Genomic DNA, 20,168 nt, shown 5'->3' with positions numbered 1-20,168 from the left:
ACACGCGTCCAAGTACTCCACAGCGTGGCTGGCAAGAAAGGGTATAAAAGAAGAAAAACTAATGACATGGCCTCCTTGTTCACCTGATCTGAACCCCATTGAGAACCTGTGGTCCATCATCAAATGTGAGATTTACAAGGAGGGAAAACAGTACACCTCTCTGAACAGTGTCTGGGAGGCTGTGGTTGCTGCTGCACGCAATGTTGATGGTGAACAGATCAAAACACTGACAGAATCCATGGATGGCAGGCTTTTGAGTGTCCTTGCAAAGAAAGGTGGCTATATTGGTCGCTGATTTGTTTTTGTTTTGTTTTTGAATGTCACAAATGTATATTTGTGAATGTGGAGATGTTATATTGGTTTCACTGGTAAAAATAAATAATTGAAATGGGTATATATTTGGTTTTTGTTAAGTTGCCTAATAATTATGCACAGTGATAGTCACCTGCACACACAGATATCCCCCTAAAATAGCTAAAACTGAAAACAAACTAAAAACTACTTCCAAAAACATTCAGCTTTGATATTAATGAGTTTTTTGGGTTCATTGAGAACATGGTTGTTGTTCAATAATAAAGTTGTTCCTCAAAAATACAACTTGCCTAATAATTCTGCACTCCCTGTTTGTAAGCATTTGAACACCGCAGAGAGTACAATTAACAGTAACAGTATTGTAGAAATTCATTTCACCGAAACAATAACGTGGCGCACAGTGTGACGTCAAAAAAGGCGCACACCTTTGATGCTGCGTTTTCTCCGTTTTTCTCGTCTACACATAAATGCAAAAACAGAGTTTTCGAAAATATCTACCCTGGCAGGCGTTTTTAGAAATCTCCGTTTTCAGTGACTGAAAACGCCGTTTACATGTGGACGAAAGGTGCTAACGCATAGAAAAATCTGCGTTTTCAAAAATACCCGGGTACATGTGGACATAGCCTTAGAGACACAGACTCACAAGCAGGCACTGCAAGAGAGACGTGGGAACAGGGCAGACAGACACTGACTGGACACAGAATAGAGGGAGTATTGAAACCAAAACCTGAAAACTACATAATCAAACACCAAGAAGAACTAGGGAAAAAATAGAAATCCAAAACAGAAACCAAAACCTTCACAAAAATAAACTAAGAAGAGAACACAAATAAAGGGTACAAAACAGAAACCACTGGGTCAACGACCCAGGAACCCTAACAGACAGATTGTTCTGGGAAACTAAATTACCTCCTTATTTTACTTTTTTTCTAATTTACACCTTTAGTTTAGCTAAAAACTACAAACTAAAAATATTATACACAAATTTCCAAGTAATTATTGTTTGGACTGGCACGTTTCCACTCTTACTGACCACTCAAAGCACTGCACACATTTATATCCAAATCAAAATGATTTGTTTTTATTTTATAATTCTTCAGACATTCTTTTGCAAGCATGTCCTAGGTCATGATAGGCAGGATTAACCTAGCTTTTTTTGAAGCAGTGGGAATAACTGGACCAGAAAAAAACAGCAGAAGCAGGATAAACTCAACATTGAGCTGTGCGTGAGTTCAGATGTAAGTACGTCGTGGTATGATGAAACACTGAATCATCATGCTGCTGGTGGTTACCACATCTATGCCCATGATAAAAGTGTGAAAAGTCTGATAGTTGAGATGAGGTGAGAATTCCTTAGAATTATTACATATGGCTTGTTTTAAACATGTTGAAAGCTTTTAAACATGGACAGAGATGTTGATAAATACATCTGCGCTATAAATGTCCACTGGTTATGGACATTTAGGCTGCTGCCCCCGCGACCCGGCCTCGGATAAAGCGGGTGAAGATGGATGGATGGATGGATGGTTATGAAATGTACCTTAATTTATTGTTGACATGAACGCATGACACACGCACATTTAAAAGACACAAAGTATCCTACTGTCAGACTGACTGTCAGGTAGGCAACTGCAGGCCTCGAGTACCGGTGTCCTGCAGGTTTTAGATCTCACCCTGTATCAACCAGTGTTGGGTAAGTTACTTTAAATTAGTAACTTAGTTACATTACTAGTTACTTCTATCAAAAGTAACTCAGTTACTTCAAGTTACTCGTTACTTTCAGAGTAACTAGTTACTAGGGAAAGTAACTTTGGTTTTACTCAGACTTCTCCTGTTAATGTGTTGCTTCCGTAACTGGATACCCAGCAAGAGTGCCAGTCTACTAGCTTGCTTACTTGCCACAACTGCACTGTGCCACCTACCAATAGAAAGGGAAAAATAATGTGCATATTTCCACGGGAGAAATCCCACGCCTGGACCATTGTTGACCGCCGCCATGATTCTAGCCTGCTTTTTACATCCAACACAAAAACTGCAGTCGTGGTGCTTTCGATTGTACTCAGAACTCGGAAATTCTGCCTTCTGAATAGGAAGATGTAGGTAACACCAGACTGCAGATGAGCTGCATACAGGGCTGGACTGGGATTTTGACTAGAGACCGGCCCACCATTATAGGAAAAATCATAAAGCCTTTGAATGAAAATAAACGCTGTTGTGACAGTGATGCACACTGTTCTGATGGTATATATGTATCAATCCATCAATTGTTTGTTGTAAGACTCAGATAATTATTTTTTTAAAAGCTAGACATTTTAAATGAGAATAAGAAAAAAAGGTATTTCCTTGTGCCACACTTTCCCGGTTAATGCCCTACATCAGGGGTGGGCAATTCCAGGCCCCGAGGGCCGGTGACCCTGCAGGTTTTACGTGTCCTTGAACCAACACAGCTGATTTAAATGGCTAAATTAGCTCTTCAACATGTCCTGATGTTCTCCAGAGGCCTGGTAATGAACTAATCATGTGATTTAGGTGTGTTGACCCAAGGTGAGATCTAAAACCTGCAGGGACACCGCCCTCGGGCCTGGAATTGCCCACCCCTGCCCTACATGAACCCCTGGCAACACTTTCCCGCCCCTGCACAGTTATGGTAAATGGCCTGTATTTATATAGCGCTTTAATAGTCCCTAAGGACCCCAAAGCGCTTTACATATCCAGTCATTCACCCATTCACACACACATTCACACACTGGTGATGGCAAGCTACATTGTAGCCACAGCCACCCTGGGGCGCACTGACACATATTAAATAAATTCTAACAACAGCTGATCAAGCTTAAACGTGCTGCTCTTGTTTAACGCGACATCCGCTGGCTTCCTCTTTCTGGCGCAAAGTGAGCGATAAATAAACAAGAGAGAAAAGCCGATCAGCTGATCATTTATCAGTTTTGTAGCTGAAGTACGGGACAAACTGTGTTCCTTTTCACCTCAATACAAAAAGCGAGACGATTCTGTTTTTTACAGGAGGTTGGCAACTCTAATAATTAGCCGTAAGAACGAAATAAAGTTCAACATCAGTAACATAGCACCCACCCAGCTGTATGTAAACTCCGTCATGCTAGCTAGTACCCAGTACGAAAAAGTCAGCATAACGAAAATAAACTCCACCTAAACTTGGTTTATATCTGACCCAGATAGACTGCAGGTCATAACTTCTTACCTGAAGTTCAGTTCACCTGACACTTGGACCGGCGGCCGCTTCGGGTCTCTCCTCCTGCCTCCACTTTTTCTCATCCACCTGCTGGCCTCCACCACTTGCTAATGTTACTGAATCTGTGGAAGCTCCGCGATAGCCAGCACACGAAGTAACTAATAACGAGCCTATCTAAATCCCAGTAACGAGTAACGCGTTCCTGGTTTTGGCATAATAACTAGTTACCGTGCTCGTTACCACAATAATAACGTAGTTTCTGTAACGCGTTACTTAAAAACGCGTTAGTCCCAACACTGGTATCAACACACCTGAATCAAATGATTAGTTCATTACCAGGCCTCTGGAGAACTTCAAGACATGTCGGCTGTGTCCCAATTAAGAGACCGCACGCTTGAAGTACGCTTGTACGAGAAGTGCGGAAGTGAGAGGCTTGTAAAATGGGATGGTCTAGCCTTCCTCGCGCTGTTCGGGTTGCCTAGCAACCATGATACTAACTGCGAGAAACGTTACATACAGCGACAGAAATGAAGAAGAAAAATGTTTTTTTGGTCATTCATTTTTGTCATGACATCACTTTGATTAGTTGAGTATCTGAGGCTGAGACCACGGGACTGTAAAACATGTTAGTTGGGCTTCATTTCTGTACTGAACAGTCATTTCAAGATTAGTAAATAACAATTAGCTAATGTTGTTCATGAGACTAAAATCATAGATAGATAGATAGATAGATAGATAGATAGATAGATAGATAGATATCATCCATAGTGCTGCATTAACATCATCTAGCAGACCTTCTGAGGGTACTTCACCTACGCCCTGCCCGTGATCAGGTACCCTGCTGGGGTAATAGGCTGGCCAAAGGAGGAGACAGAAGCCACTGACATAAAGACAAGAAAGCTCCTTACCATGCATGGAGGGTTTCACCCCAAGTCCAGCACCCTGAGGCTGTACGCTAAGCGGAAGGAAGGGGGCTGGGGACTGGTGAGTGTCGGCACCACAGTCCAGGATGAGACAACGAACATCCAAGAATACATCACGAAGATGGCCCCAACTGACAGAGTGCTCAGTGAATACCTCAGGCAGCAGAAACCCAAGAAAGAGGAGGGAGACGAGGAACCATCATGGAAGGACAGGCCCCTGCACGGTATGTACCACCGGCAGATAGAGGAGGTGGCTGATATCCAGAAATCCTACCAGTGGCTGGACAAAGCTGGACTGAAAGACAGCACAGAGGCACTAATCATGGCAGCACAAGAACAAGCTCTGAGTACAAGATCCATAGAGGCTGGGGTCTATCACACCAGGCAAACCCCAGGTGCAGGCTGTGTAAAGATGCCCCTGAGACAATCCAGCACATAACAGCCGGGTGCAAGATGCTAGCAGGCAGGGCATACATGGAGTGCCATAAACAAGTGGCCGGCTTAGTATACAGAAACATGTGTGCCGAATATGGCCTAGACGTGCCGAGGTCAAAATGGGAGACGGCCCCAAGGGTGGTGGAGAATGACCGAGCTAAGATCCTGTGGGACTTCCAGATACAGACGGACAAAATGGTGGTGGCTAACCAACCGGACATAGTGGTGGTAGACAAACATGAGAAGACGGCTGTAGTGATCAATGTAGCGGTTCCGAATGACAGCAACATCAGGAAGAAGGAACACGAGAAGCTTGAGAAATACCAAGGGCTCAGAGAAGAGCTCGAGAAGATGTGGAGGGTGAAGGTGACGTTGGTCCCAGTGGTAATCGGAGCACTAGGTGCAGTGACTCCCAAGCTAGGCGAGTGGCCCCAGCAGATCCCGGGAACAACATCGGAGATCTCTGTCCAGAAGAGCGCAGTCCTGGGAACAGCTAAGATACTGCGCAGGACCCTCAAGCTCGCAGGCCTCTGGTAGAGGACCCGAGCTTGAAGGATTGACCGGGCGAGTGGGGAATTTTTTTTTAATATATTACAGGATATATTACAGCAGTGAGCTTGAACTCTGGATCAAAGATTCAAGTTGCAGTTATTTATATGTCCTATCACCTTAAATCTTCACTCAAAGACAAGTACCTTTGACAGTGTATATACAGATACATAAGAGACAAATACTGTTCGTTTAATATGTTGGTATTACATTACATTTGGCTCAGTGCTTACATATATGTGTAAAAACACAATGTACGAGCTGTGAAAACTGTTTCTGATAGAATGAAGAGTAGACTGATATATTAAATATTCCTTTATTATGTGATAAAATCAGACCATGTCATAACTGCTTTAAGTCATACAGAACAGATATCAGAGCCTTAAACAGGCTGACTTCTGCTAAATGGGTCAAACCGGGCAGAAAGTATACAAACACATAACATCCTTATAGAATATGATGTAACACTATAGATCAACTTACCTCAGAATATATAAAGCATATAAACAATTACAGCAATATGATGCAACAAACACAGCAGTACTACTAATCCAAAATACTCAAAGCTTCATAGAACTGAAACAAACATTTATTTTTAGGTCCATTCTGCTGCTGATACATACTTTAGGTTTCTGAACATTAAACTTGTTGCTGCCTTTCATAGTGTGTAACTTGAAGGCCCTGAGTACTTTCTCCCACACTGAAAACACTGGGATGATAACATTATTTGAACATTACCTAATAAGACTGATTCAGGACAGACAATTAGTTATTTACAGATGATGTGCAGCAGTGGGTCCCTCAGTCTGTCCTCACTCTGGACACTTGCAGTTGTCACACATGGAAATCAAATGTGTGATAAGCTGCAGGATTCAAACACAAGTGTAACTTATAAATACATGTTCATACTTTTATTCCACAATCAGAGAGAAAGAAACAGAGAGAGAGTGCAGGACAGACAGACAGGTGACAGTCTCAGGTGTATACACTGCTACAAAACAGCACAAGAGAAGGAGGATTTAGTGTTTGTGTTATTACGAGTGCTAAACAAGAAGAGTTCCCAGATGGTACAGTGGACACATGTGTGACTACTGTGATTAAAGCATCCTTTCTTTCAGCTTAACGAGTGAACCGTCAGCTCGTTCAAACACACGTTAAAGTCCGTTTGGCTCGACACCACCGAACAGAGACAGCAATATAACATAGCTAACATTAACAGTGTAGTGAATCCTGCTTGTGCCATCATATTCAGGACTGCAAACCGAGCAGCATCACTGACTTTCAGCCTGTGTTTGTGGATATATGACTGACTTTAATTGTCCATAAAATCATCACATTCTCTGTAAGATTAAGGTCGACTATATATATATTTAGAAGTAGAGGCTTTAAAACCAAGTTAACGCTGAAAGTACAAACATCACTAATGTCATTGTGGGATATATGGGACCACGAAGCGTGCACGGCGCATTTGGTGTATGCATTTGAAGTACACTTCACTTTAATGTTGTATAAAAACACTGACAGCTCAATATCTACCTCAGTCACTCTCCCTGATCCAGCTGAGTCACCAATAGGAAAAATCTGCTTTTCACAAGAACTTGGTAACAGCAATAAGAGAATACATAGTTTATTCCAAGAAGATATTGTCTCTCTCCCATATATAATATCTTATTGGAACCGATATGTTCCAGATATCAAGTGGAAGACAGTCTGGATGATCCCCCATAAATATTTGATTGTAAATAAGGTGAAGGAAGTCTCATTTAAAATTCTACATAAATGTTATCCAGCCAGTCACTACATGGTAAAATTTAAAAGAGACATAAATACTAATTGTACTTTCTGTGGGGATCATCCAGAAACTGTGACACATCTTTTTTGGTACTGTTTTTTGGTACTGAATTTAGCAGGTTTGTTATTGTCCACATTTTAAGGGAGTTTTCTTTACGATGGGAAAATGTTTTATTCTGTTTCTTTAAGTTCCCCAAGAAGAATGATAAATGTTTTTTATGATAAATTTGTTAATACTTTTAGCTAAATGTTTTATCCATAAATGTAAGTTTACTAACAAAACACCATATTTCTGTCATTTTTTTAAGGATGTAGAAATGTACATACAATCAATATCAGACTCTACCAACCAAAAGGCTCTCAAAACAATATATTTATGTGAATTTTTACATGTATTCTTATAACTTTTTACCCCTGGCTTTGTGTGTTCATGTTCTGTTGTTTTGTACACTTCATCTGTTCGTATGTTGTATACTCATTGTTTGTTTAATAAAGTTTAAAAAAAAAATTGAAGTACACTTCGAATTGGGACAGCCGTCGTCACGTGGTGGTGACATAATCGCACTCAAAATTCGTACTTCAAGCATGCGAGACACAGCCGAAGAGGAGGTAATTTAGCCATTTGAATCAGCTGTGTTGGATCAAGGACATCTAAAACTTGCAGGACACCAGCACTCGAGGACTGGAGATGCCTACCCCTGAACTAGAGCATCAAACTCAACAGACTGCAGGAAATGAATGTCTGATGCTAAAGTTTTTTTGGCTTGTTTCTGCTACGGAAATAAAGAAAAAGAAATAATTACAAGGCACTGCTGTTAAAATTCTCAAGTTATTATCAAAATTTGGATTGATTCACTCAAACACTCATTTTATTCAGTTGTGCAAACAAACCTGAATAAGGAAGCCATCACACACTAAATACACACTGTCTATAATGAATGAACTAATTTCATGTCGAAGAAATGCATGCTGGGAAACTGAACCACTTCTTCACTTTTCTCTTAAAATTAACTATCAAGCATATTTACCATTTCATCCATCCATCCATTCACTTTCGCTTATGCTTTTCAGGGTCGCGGGGGGCGCTGGAGCCTATCCCAGCTGTCATAGGGCGAGAGGCAGGGTACACCCTGGACAGGTAGCCACACTGTAAACTCTAATTAGTTCCCAGAACTCAAAAAAATTGAGAAAACTCGTTGCCTCAAAAAAATTGAGTAAAGCTTAGCTATAAATGACTAAGTTAGGACAACTTATTTATTTTGAGTACTCTGTACAAGCTCATTTGTTCCCAGAACTCAAAAAGATTGGATCAAGTTTACGTAAGATGACCAAGTTAGGGCAACTTACTCATTTTGAGTACACTGTACAGCCGTGTTAGTTCCCAGAACTCAAAAAATTGAGGAAAGCAGCGTTGCTCAAAAAAAAACTAAGTAAAGCTTACTTAAGATGACTGTTAGGGCAATTTATACATTGCAAGTCTGCAGTATTAAGAATAACTTGATATTTCTGACTGTACAATACTAATTGTTTACCTACTGACAAACATTTCAAGTTCAACTAAATGAAAAAACAATTTGTGGTAACCTGAATATGACTAAAAATAATTAACAACACTTTTTGTAATGATGTTAAAATCAGCCCAACTTTTATTTTCAAACACAACAAAGTATAACAGCCAACATATTGGACACTAGGGATGGGTACCGGTGTCCGGTGCCAAGATGGCACCGGTTCTGACATAAACGGTAGTAACCAGACCAAAAAGCAGCGCACATTTCGGTGCTTTATTTCTGTGCTTTATTTTCCTGAGCCAATTCTCGCCAATCATTTTACGTTTCCGAGGATAATAGGCGGGTCCAGGTACGTATGTTCTTTTAGAGCAGAGCTACAGATTAAAAATGCCCAAGGCGAAGCGGTCAAAAGTCTGGCTGTACTTCGCAGCAAAAGATGCAAACTCAGCAGCCTGCAACAAGTGCTTTAAGCTGATACTGTGACACTGTCAAAGGAGGTAACACCTCAAATCTGATGAAACACCTGGCGACGCATAGCGGGGTTTTTTAAAGCCGAGAAATGCGCCGTGTTTGATAGCTTGCTGCGAGACCTCACACCGTGCAGATCTACTGCGGGTGTGGTGCCTGTTATCGGACCCGGAGTTAGCAACATCCCCCAAAAACCCGAAGAGGAGAGTCCTGGCCCCTAGCCCTGTCAGCGTAGCAGAAATGATGACGGATGATGATGACGGCAGCAGCAGCCGTTCTCCTCTGCGTGAGTAGCTTCATGTTGTTCGTGTGTAATTAACGTTGAGTACGCTAACCACATTATTACATTAATGCATGTAAGATGAACTAGCAAACACCGTCGTAGTTACATGCGGCTGTCTTCTTGTTTGATGGCAGATACTCCCTTCACCCTGGCCAAAAAGGCTAAAATGACCAAAGAAAAAGTGGAAAACAGTTAAACATGAGAGGTTTTTGGACAAAGTTTGTGTTTTTTCCATTGTTTAAGCACTGCTTCCAGCCAAGAGTGATACCATATATGCCCTATAGCTGCAGAAAAAGGCTAACATTGTTATCTTTTTACAAAAACCAGCTGAACATGAGAGGTTTTGGACCAATTTTGTGTTCTCCATTCTTTAAGCACCGGTTTGAGCACCGTTTAAGCACCGGCACAGTTTCAAAAGTACCGGTTTGGCACCGGTATCGGATAAAACCTAAACGATACCCATCCCTACTGGACACTGTTCTGCTGAACAACAAACAATTATATTGCCATCACTGTTATAAAATCAGCCCTTTTTCTGATCTCTGGGGACTTTAATCACATCTCCCTGTCCTCCACTCTCCCCACCTTCACCCAGTATGTTACCTGCCACACCAGAGACAAAACATTGGACTTATTGTATGCCAACACCAAGGAGGCATACAGCTCATCACCTCTTCCTCCCCTGGAGGGCTCAGATCACAATCTGGTTCATCTCCAGCCTGTGTATAAACCTCTAGTACACAGAGAACCAGTAGTGAAACGCACAGTAAGGAAATGGTCGGCAGAGACTGAAGAGGCCCTGATGGACTATTTCCGTTCTACTGTGTGGGACAACCTCTGCAGCCCCTGGAGGATGACCTCAACAGCATCACAGACTGCATTACGGATTACATGAACTGTGTGGACAACACCGCATCCATCAAAAAGGTACGGTGTTTTTCTAACAACAAGCCATGGATAAATCCTGAAATTAAGGCTCTCCTCAAGGAGAAGAAGAGAGTCTTTAGATCTGGAGACAAACAGGAGCTGAGAGTTGTTCAGAAGAAGCTGAAATGGAAGATAAGGCAAGGAAAGGAAAACTACAGGAGGAAGATGGAAGAGCAGCTGCAACAGGACAACATCAGAGGGGTTTGGAACAGCCTGAAGACAATCTCAGGACAAAACCAACCCCCAGGCTGCAGGAGACTTGGGGTGGGTGAATGACCTAAATAAATATTTTAATAGGTTTGATCAACCACCCACCCCTCCCACAGCATCGTCCCCTTGCTGCAATCTCCTTCATCTTCAGGGACTGCCTGTCCTTCATCTCAGGACTTCACACCTCTCAGCTTCACACCTCCCAGCTCCCAGTCATTACACCCACCCCGGCTTCTGTGGACTCCAACCTACACACCCCTCCCCAAAATCCACTCTTTCTATCTCAGCACTTCAAGTGAGGAATGAGCATCGCAAGATCAAGGTGCGGAAGGCTGCAGGTCCAGATGGCGTCAGCTCCAGACTCCTGAGATGCTGCGCAGATGAACTGTGTGGCATCCTAGGTTATCTGTTCAACCTGAGCCTGTCACTGGGGAAAGTACCACAGCTGTGGAAGACCTCCTGTGTGGTACCGGTACCAAAGACCTCCATCCCAAGGACCTCAGCAGCTACAGGCCGGTAGCCCTGACATCACATCTGATGAAGACCCTCGAGAGGTTGGTTCTAAACCATCTGCGCCCCCTGGTGAGGTCTTCATTGGATCCGCTGCAGTTTGCTTACCAGCCTGGCATCGGGGTGGAGGACGCCATCATCTACCTCCTGCACCGAGCTCTGACTCACCTGGAGAAACCTGGAAGCACTGTGAGGATCATGTTCTTTGATTTCTCCAGTGCTTTCAACACCATCCAGCCACGACTTCTGAGAGACAAGCTGGAGTTATCGGGAGTGGACCACCACATGTCCCAGTGGATACTGCACTACCTCACAGAACGCCCACAGTATGTGAGGTCACGGGGCTGTGTCTCTGATACACTGGTCTGCAGTACAGGGGCCCCACAGGGAACTGTGCTGGCAACGTTCCTCTTCACCCTCTACACTGCAGACTTCTCCATCAACTCCCCATGCTGCCACCTACAGAAGTTCTCTGACGACTCTGCCATAGTCGGCCTCATCACAGGTGAGGACGACTCAGAGTACAGACAGTGGACTCTGGACTTTGTGGACTGGTGTCAGCAGAACCACCTGCTAATCAACGCCGGGAAAACCAAGGAGTTGGTGGTGGACTTCGGAGACGCAGACCCACCACACTGACACCGGTGAACATCCAGGAGTGGACATTGAGATAGTGGACTCTTATAGGTACCTGGGTGTTCACCTGAATAATAAACTGGACTGGAGCCACAACACTGATGCTCTTTACAGGAAGGGTCAGAGCAGACTCTACCTGCTGAGGCGGCTGAGGTCATTTGGAGTACAGGGAGCGCTTTTAAAGACCTTCTATGACTCTGTGGTGGCATCTGTCATTTTTACAGTGTGGTATGTTGGAGCAGCGGTTTATCGGCAGCTGAGAGGAAGAGGTTGGATAAACTCATCAGGAAGGCCAGCTCTGTTCTGGGATGCACCCTGGACCCAGTGCAGGTGGTGGGAGACAGAAGAACTCTGGCCAAAATAACATCTCTGATGGACAGAGTCTCCCACCCCATGCATGGAAATGTTGCTGAACTGCAGAGCTCCTTCAGTGACAGACTGCTGCATCCTAGATGCATGAAGGAGCGTTTCCGCAGGTCCTTCCTCCCTGCAGCTGTCAGACTGTACAATCAGAACTGCTCCCAACAATCATAGATGTTTACATCAGCACTGTAACTGCAATAAGTTAATCGATTCGCACTACAATATGGGCAGAAATTTGTGCCATAAGAAACTGAATTTGAATAAGTTAAATCTGAATTTGAATTATTCGGATTGAATCTGAATTGTAACTTGAATGAAAGCTTTTGAAAACTGAATTTGAATTAGTCTAATTTGCAAATTGAATTTATGGTTTGAAAATGAATTGATTTGCTTTCAAACTGCATTTTATCCTTTAAAAATTCAGCTCTCGAATAATTTCAGATTCTCACCATTCAGTTTCAGTTCTACAATTCAATTTCAGTTCCAAAATTCAGTTTTTTGGGACTTACATCCAGTTCCGGTTCAAGCGCAGATTAATAGAACTACAGACTGATAGCGTTACTGACGGGAATCTACAGCGTCTTGAGCTGAATTAAGACTTCAGAAGTCATTCCTCATGTCGAATGACCAGCGGATAAACTCTCAGGTTGGTAATAAATGTATTACATGTATAAGAACAAGCGTCATGTTAACAAATGATAGCCGTACAGTAACCTTTATGCTTATTGTAGCTGCTAGCTAAAAACGCTAATTTAGCGTAGTTTGCCCTGAATTCAGCTTTGACAAACAAATATGATCGACTGTTTCTAGTAGAATTCCAAAGTTGTCATCTTGTACCCTGTCAGAGCCCTGTATGCTTGCAGAGACCCCTACAGTAGGGAAACATGCAAAACGCTATCCAAACCTTTGTATTTTAGCTTGATTTATGTCTTACACAGCATCCCAACTCTTTAGCGAACTTAATAACTTTAGCTAAAGTGAATAGTTCGTCTAATTCATTAGTGCAGCATTACTGGATCACCTCTGTTTGAAGTGATATGATATACAACTATCACTGTGTTTAACTATCATAATAATTCTTAGGGTATTGAGTGCATGCTTAATTAGATTTTTTTTTTTTTTTTTTTTTTTTAAACATACTGCTCCATTGCTATGTTTGACAGGCTGAAGTTGTCGGGTCACCTCCTAAATCGACCATCTTTTACAGGTGTTTTGTGCCAGAAATGGAGTGTCCACTGAAGACTGAAGATACTGAATCTCTACGCTGTGCCATTGATCCCTCCTGTGCCTTCATCTAGACAAGAGACATTAACTTAACCACTCTCACATGCTCTGTACCTACATCACCTTCCCTGACAGTCGTAGCTTGGCTCATCTGAGGGTGAAATTATAAGAATGTGTTATTTTGCAAAGTGCTCTCTAGGGTTCCTAAATAAAATATGGCATTGAGGTCATTTCTTTTGAATTAATCCCTTCTTCTGAAATATAAGAACCTCTCCTGGTTTAATTCTGTAGAGGGCACTTTCTGTTCCTTACTTCCTGTTCCACTCCCAACCCCAAATAGATGCTGACAAGCTGACACAGTAATATGGAAGAGGAAAGAAGCTGGAAAGGACTACTACAAATAAACCCAATGCCTAACAATGAAAAATGTAAAATAAGAACAATAATAATAATAATAATAATAATAATAATAATAATAATAATAAAGGTAAAAGATGAAGTAACAAGTTTTTTGTTTTTTTGTTTATTCCAAATGATCATCCAGATGTCTGTGACATGTGATGACAAACACCATAATGGAAGGCCTTTGTCATCACATGCTTAAACTCATCATATGCTTAAACTCATCATATAGTTTTGCATATGCTGAACAGGCAGTCAGACATGCTGTAACTGTGGGGTAGAAAACTGCATGAACACCATACGGCAGGGGTCTCAAACTCCAGTCCTCGAGGGCATGGAAAAGTTGCATGACACCGGTCCTTGAGGACTGGAGTTTGAGACCCCTGTCATATTCCATATGACGAGTGTGGTTGAACTTCATGAAGACTCTGAAGTTTCTCTTCTCTTCTGGCAGGACAGGAATGTAGCCTTGTCCTGTGAGCCACCGTAAGGATGTACTTAGAGTAGAACTGGAGTGTCACCGGCTTCAGGCTCTTCACCTTTTCAAAGACAAAGCAGTCATTTAGATAAAATATTAGATATTGTTTACCTGTAAATGCACAAAGAGAATTTAGAAATGTAATTATTGTCAAGAGTGAACAAGCACTGATAGTGTAATTTACAGCTGATGTCAAACGTTTAGAGAATGAGAAGTGTTGTTTGTTTATTTACAAAGTTTGCTGTTTCAGTGATAGTTGTATATCATATTATATCACTTCAAACGGAGGTGATCCAGTAATGCTGCACTAATGAATAAGACTAACTATTCACTTTAGCTAAAGTTTTTAAGTTCGCTAAAGAGCTGGGATGCTGTGTAAGACATAAATAAAGCTGAAATACAAAGGTTTGGACACTGTTTTGCATGTTTCCCTACTGTAGGGGTCTCTGCAAGCATACAGGGCTCTGACAGGGTACAAGATGACAACTTTGGAATTCTACTAGAAACAGTCGATCATATTTGTTTGTCAAAGCTGAATTCAGGGCAAACTAGGCTAAGTTAGCGTTTTTAGCTAACAGCTACAATAAGTATAAAGGTTACTGTACGGCTATCATTTGTTAACATGACGCTTGTTCTTATACATGTAATACATTTATTACCAACCTGAGAGTTTATCCGCTGGTCATTCGACATGAGGAATGACTTCTGAAGTCTTAATTCAGCTCAAGACGCTGTAGATTCCCGTCAGTAACGCTATCAGTCTGTAGTTCTATTAATCTGCGCTTGAACTGGAACTGGATGCAAGTCCCAAAAAACTGAATTTTGGAACTGAAATTGAATTGTAGAACTGAAACTGAATGGTGAGAAGTGAATCTGAAATTATTCAAGAGCTGAATTTTTAAAGGATAAAATGCAGTTTGAAAGCAAATCAATTCATTTTCAAACCATAAATTCAATTTGCAAATTAGACTAATTCAAATTCAGTTTTCAAAAGCTTTCATTCAAGTTACAATTCAGATTCAATCCAAGTAATTCAAATTTAACTTATTCAAATTCAGTTTCTGATGGCACAGATTTCTGCCCATACTACAACCTGGTTTGCCTCTTACTTGTAGTTATTTTTATTTAATTTAATAACTGTACAGTACTCTGTATATAGTAACCATTGTCCTTAATGTAAATATTTAAGAAAAATTGTGTATGTTTCTGTTCTGTGTCCTGTGTACTGTTTGTTTGTATATGTGTCTTTTTGGCTGCTGTTACAACCAAATTTCCCCTTGTGGGACAATTAAAGGATTATTCTATTCTATTCTATAATCTTACAATGAAACAAAGTCTCAGATGTAATTATTCTGAAAATAAGTTTAGGCCTACCACAAGTTTGTTTTGTACTTACATTACTTATATAATCAAAATAAAATATTTGTTGTTCTGTCACAAGTGCAGTCTCTAATTTAAACAACACATTTGTTCCAACACATGAGCTGGAATGTTGTATTATTTTAAGGATGTCTTGTTTCCAGTCCAGGCATTACTGCCTGAATGACTGTCATGGATCGAGGTGATCCAAATGTAGGTGCAGAAGAAAGTCTTTAACTTCCCTTAAGTACAGTGGCAGTGGATGTGGGTTGGCGATGCAATGAGCTTGAACCTGCAGGCGACCATCTTCACTGACCACACCATCTGTGACGGAGGACTCATCTCTCCTGGTGTCCTGCAAGCAAACAATCATATTTTTTGGAACATGAACTTAATTGCTTTCTTAAAACATTTTTTTCTGCATTTGGTATAAAACAGACTCCAATTTAGACAATCTCAGGCTCCCTCCCCACCGGAGAGGTGACATTCAATGTCCCAATTGTCAGTCTGGATAACCCTGACCACCACCCAACACACAATAATGTCATGAAAGCATCATTTTAAAAAGGGCTATGCAAACATGGCCAGTAACTTACATTCTAATGATGTGCAAAATGATTTGGGCACAAAAAAAATTTTGCTGTTAGAAAACTTGCAGACTTCACTATATACCAGAGGTGGGACCAAGTCAATGTTTTGCAAGTCTCAAGTAAGTCTCAAGTCTTTATCCTCAAGTCACAAGTCAAGTCTCAAGTCTCAAGTAATGTCAGGCAAGTCAGAGTCGAGTCTCAAGTCACTGGTGTAAAAGTCAGAGTAAAGTCACAAGTCTGAAACTTTGAATTTCAAGTCTTTTCGAGTCTTTAAAAAAAAAAAAAAAAAAACGAAAAAAAAGAATGTTGCAGTTATATGCCAAATGTAAATATTAGACCATGTTATTTTTAAATCTGTTTGTCTCAACGCATGACGAAATAGTGAACTTAGAAAATATACACAAATTGTGAAATTGCACCTCTATAAAATGCAGCTCAATTAAACTTAGCTCCAAGAATAATTTTCACCGACAATTCTGAGATAAGCTGCATGTTATTCTATAGTCTGCTGTTGTGAGGTCTAGTTTTAATTAGCTGCGCCTTATTTCTAAGGCTAAGCGCTATATTCCGCACAATGACCTGGAAAAACTCATTCACGCATTTGTGACTTCAAGGTTGGACCATTGCAACTCTCTTTACATTGGCCTTTCCTCCTCCCTTCTCGTTAGATTGCAGACTGTCCAGAATGCGGCGGCACGCCTTTTGACAGGTAGCAAGATAAGATAAGATAGGATAGAACTTTATTAATCCCTCGGGAGGGTTCCTCTGGGAAATTCGGTTTCCAAAAAAAGCACAACACCGACAGAAGTTACAGAGCGTGAGGAGAATATTTTTTTTATATATATATATATATATATATCTCTATCTCTATCTATCTCTATCTATCTATATATATATATATATAAGTTTTAAAGTCTATTGCACTGTTGACTATTTAACAAAAGTATTGCACAGAAGGTATTGCACAGTGAAGTGAAGAGGCACTACAGCTTCGTTGTTCCCCCTCCTTTGTCCTCCTGTTTCTCCTCCTCTCCCTCTAGAGAGGAGTTAAACAGTCTGATGGCGTGTGGGACAAAGGAGTTTTTAAGTCTGTTGGTTCTTGTCTTTGGGAGAAGCAACCTGTCACTGAACTGACTCTTCTGTTCGTTTATGGCCGTGTGCAGAGGATGCCCAGCATTGTCCATAATGTCCAGCAGCTTTTTTAGTGTCCTTTTCTCTGCCACTGACACCAGAGTGTCCAGCTTCATGCCGACCACAGAGCTAGCCTTCCTGATCAGTTTCTCCAGCCTGGATGAGTCCTTCTTTGCTGTGCTGCTCCCCAGCACACTACAGCATAGAACAGTACTCCAGCAACCACTGACTGGTAAAACATCCTCAGGAGCTTCCTGCAGATGTTAAAGACCTCAGCCTCCTGAGGAAGTACAGTCGGCTTTGGGCTTTTTATACAGGTGCTCTGTGTTGCATGACCAGTCCAGTTTATTGTCCACCCACAGCCCGAGGTACTTGTACTTGTTGACCACCTCCACCTCCTCCCCCTCCATCTGAACCGGCACTGGACCTTCTCTGGACCTCCAGGAAGTTTTCTTCGACAACTCCTGTTCTTGCTGGCTTGCACTGGCTTCCAATTAAATACCGTATTCAATTTAAAATATTACTTTTCACCTACAAAACCATTAATAATTTGGTGCCGAGCTACCTCAATGAGCTTCTCAGGTTACACACTCCTGTCAGAGCACTTAGATCTGCTACCCAAGTTTTCCTATTTTATTTTTGTCAAGCACCTTGGTATACCCTTGGTTTTTTAGTGTGCTTTATAAATAAAGTTTATTATTATTATTATTATTCTTGGATGCGTTTGTAGGACCGGCTTTAAAATAGCATGACAAAAATATCATACACATTAAAACCAAACAGTATCATCAACGTAGCCTGGACAACATTTGCTAATTAGATGAAGTCAGCTATCGCATCGTAGCAAAAGAGAAGCACCACCTACCGTTCTTTATGCAACTTCAACTGTCGGAAAAAGTTGGAAGTTGTTCCATCTCTGTCTGTGATTCTCTTCTTGCATGTTTTGCATATTGCATTTCGTTTTTTTGTTGACTACTTCATAGTTTATGTACCTGAAAAAAATAACTCCTTGCAGCATTTTTGAGCGTTTTTTTTTCTTCTTAAAATAAATCTGGTTAATTTGATTGGCTGTGCTACAGCTCACGCACTTTTATACGTATGGAGTGTGGTTTGAATAAATGAATGAATGAATTGAATTAATGGTGCACACTTTCTATATAATATGCGTGTTAAATTTTAGATTTGGGGTGAAATATCAAGTCTTTTCAAGAAACCGGTTCAAGTCCAATTCAAGTCCCAGGTCATTGGTGTAAAAGTCCAAGTCAAGTCACAAGTCTTAAAACATTTTTTCAAGTCAAGTCTAAAGTCATAAAATTAATGACTCGAGTCTGACTCGAGTCCAAGTCATGTGACTCGAGTCCACACCTCTGCTATATACAGTGTAGACACTCTAAACTAAGTTTGGGGGATGTGATCTTTCAAGAAATGCAGACCAAACTGTTGTTGTTTGTTTACTTACACAGCATGTCTTGTAGAATTAACTGTGGTCACCAGCAACAGCATAGTGCAGTCATATCTCAAGTCTAATAACAGAAGACAGGAAAAGATCAGAAAAGAAACAACTTCCCCAAACCAAAGCACAAATAAAACAACAAGTAAAACAGGCTGATCTAAAGTATGATTAAAGTTCAGCCTGATTAATATAAATGTCACTGACAGTTGCTAATATATTGGAAAACCAAAATACTTACCACTGAGTTGATGTCTTTCTGCCCAACAACAGGAGTGCTGGTCCCGAGCCTCAAAGACAGTAAGAAGCAAGCAGAGGGAGAAAAAACAGAACATTTTTCAGAAACTGATTTGATCCTTAATGGGTGTGCAATCATTGTAACATAGAGTTTGCTTATGTTGTTAAATAAAGGCTAGATTTGACATTAATAGATGCCACAGATGTTCAAAAGCTGCCACAAAGCATGAACAACAAATGGACGTCTCCGAAAACGTCGGAGCATTTTTGCAAATATGTGATGTCTTGATAAATCGAGCTTGAACTTTACACAGCTACATTCTCTTCTGAAAATATCTTAAAAGTTTATTTTGTGACCCAGAAAAAGTAATAAGTTTTTCAGCGGCGCTCCTCCGCCATTGTCGCGCTTACAAGTACGCACAGGCTCCGACAACCGTGGCCGACAATTGCGATCCTCCTTTTCCCCAGACTACCCTTTCTGGGTCACAAAATAACCTTTTAAGATATTTTCAGGCGAGAATGTAGCTGTGTAATGCTCAAATATCTACTTAATTTATCAAAATATCACATATTTGCAAAAGTGCTTCCACGTTTTAGGAGAGCTCTGTTATCCACCAGCGCGATAGCTGACCGGGAGGTCAAGGCTTGATAGAGTCCGCGAGCACAGCCAACTCCTGGCATATTGTTTTCAACCCCCCTGCGGTCTTTTACTACTCAGGTTAAACATGATATATATTTAGTTAGTTAGTTAGTTATGGCTATGGATTGAAAATATCCCCCACCCCACCCCTAAAGGCTGCACCTCCCGAAGAATTTTGTCTGGGCTCTTCTCTCACTTTTTTTATTTCAAACAATCAACAGAAAATTTCACAGACAGTTTTATATAAGGTTTTTAAGGCTGTGGTGTTAATTTTTAAGTAACATGAGCCCAGCGGCAGCAGCAACGCTAGGCTAACACTAACTAGCTAGCAAGATTATAAACCTGGTGCTAAACTAAGAGAAGCCACAAAATCAATTTGAATTAGAGCTGGGCGATATATCGAGGTTTTTTTAAAAAAAAAAATATCGATATATTTGTATACGAGATATAAGATGTGACAATATCCTTTATATCGATATAGTCTATGTTACGTTATAATTATAGTTACGGAGCCGCAAGTTTGCCTCTCTT

Source organism: Oreochromis aureus, linkage group 18 (assembly GCF_013358895.1).
Source record: "Oreochromis aureus strain Israel breed Guangdong linkage group 18, ZZ_aureus, whole genome shotgun sequence".
NCBI classification, from domain to species: Eukaryota; Metazoa; Chordata; class Actinopteri; order Cichliformes; family Cichlidae; genus Oreochromis; species Oreochromis aureus.
Note: the sequence above shows the minus strand (reverse complement) of the source record.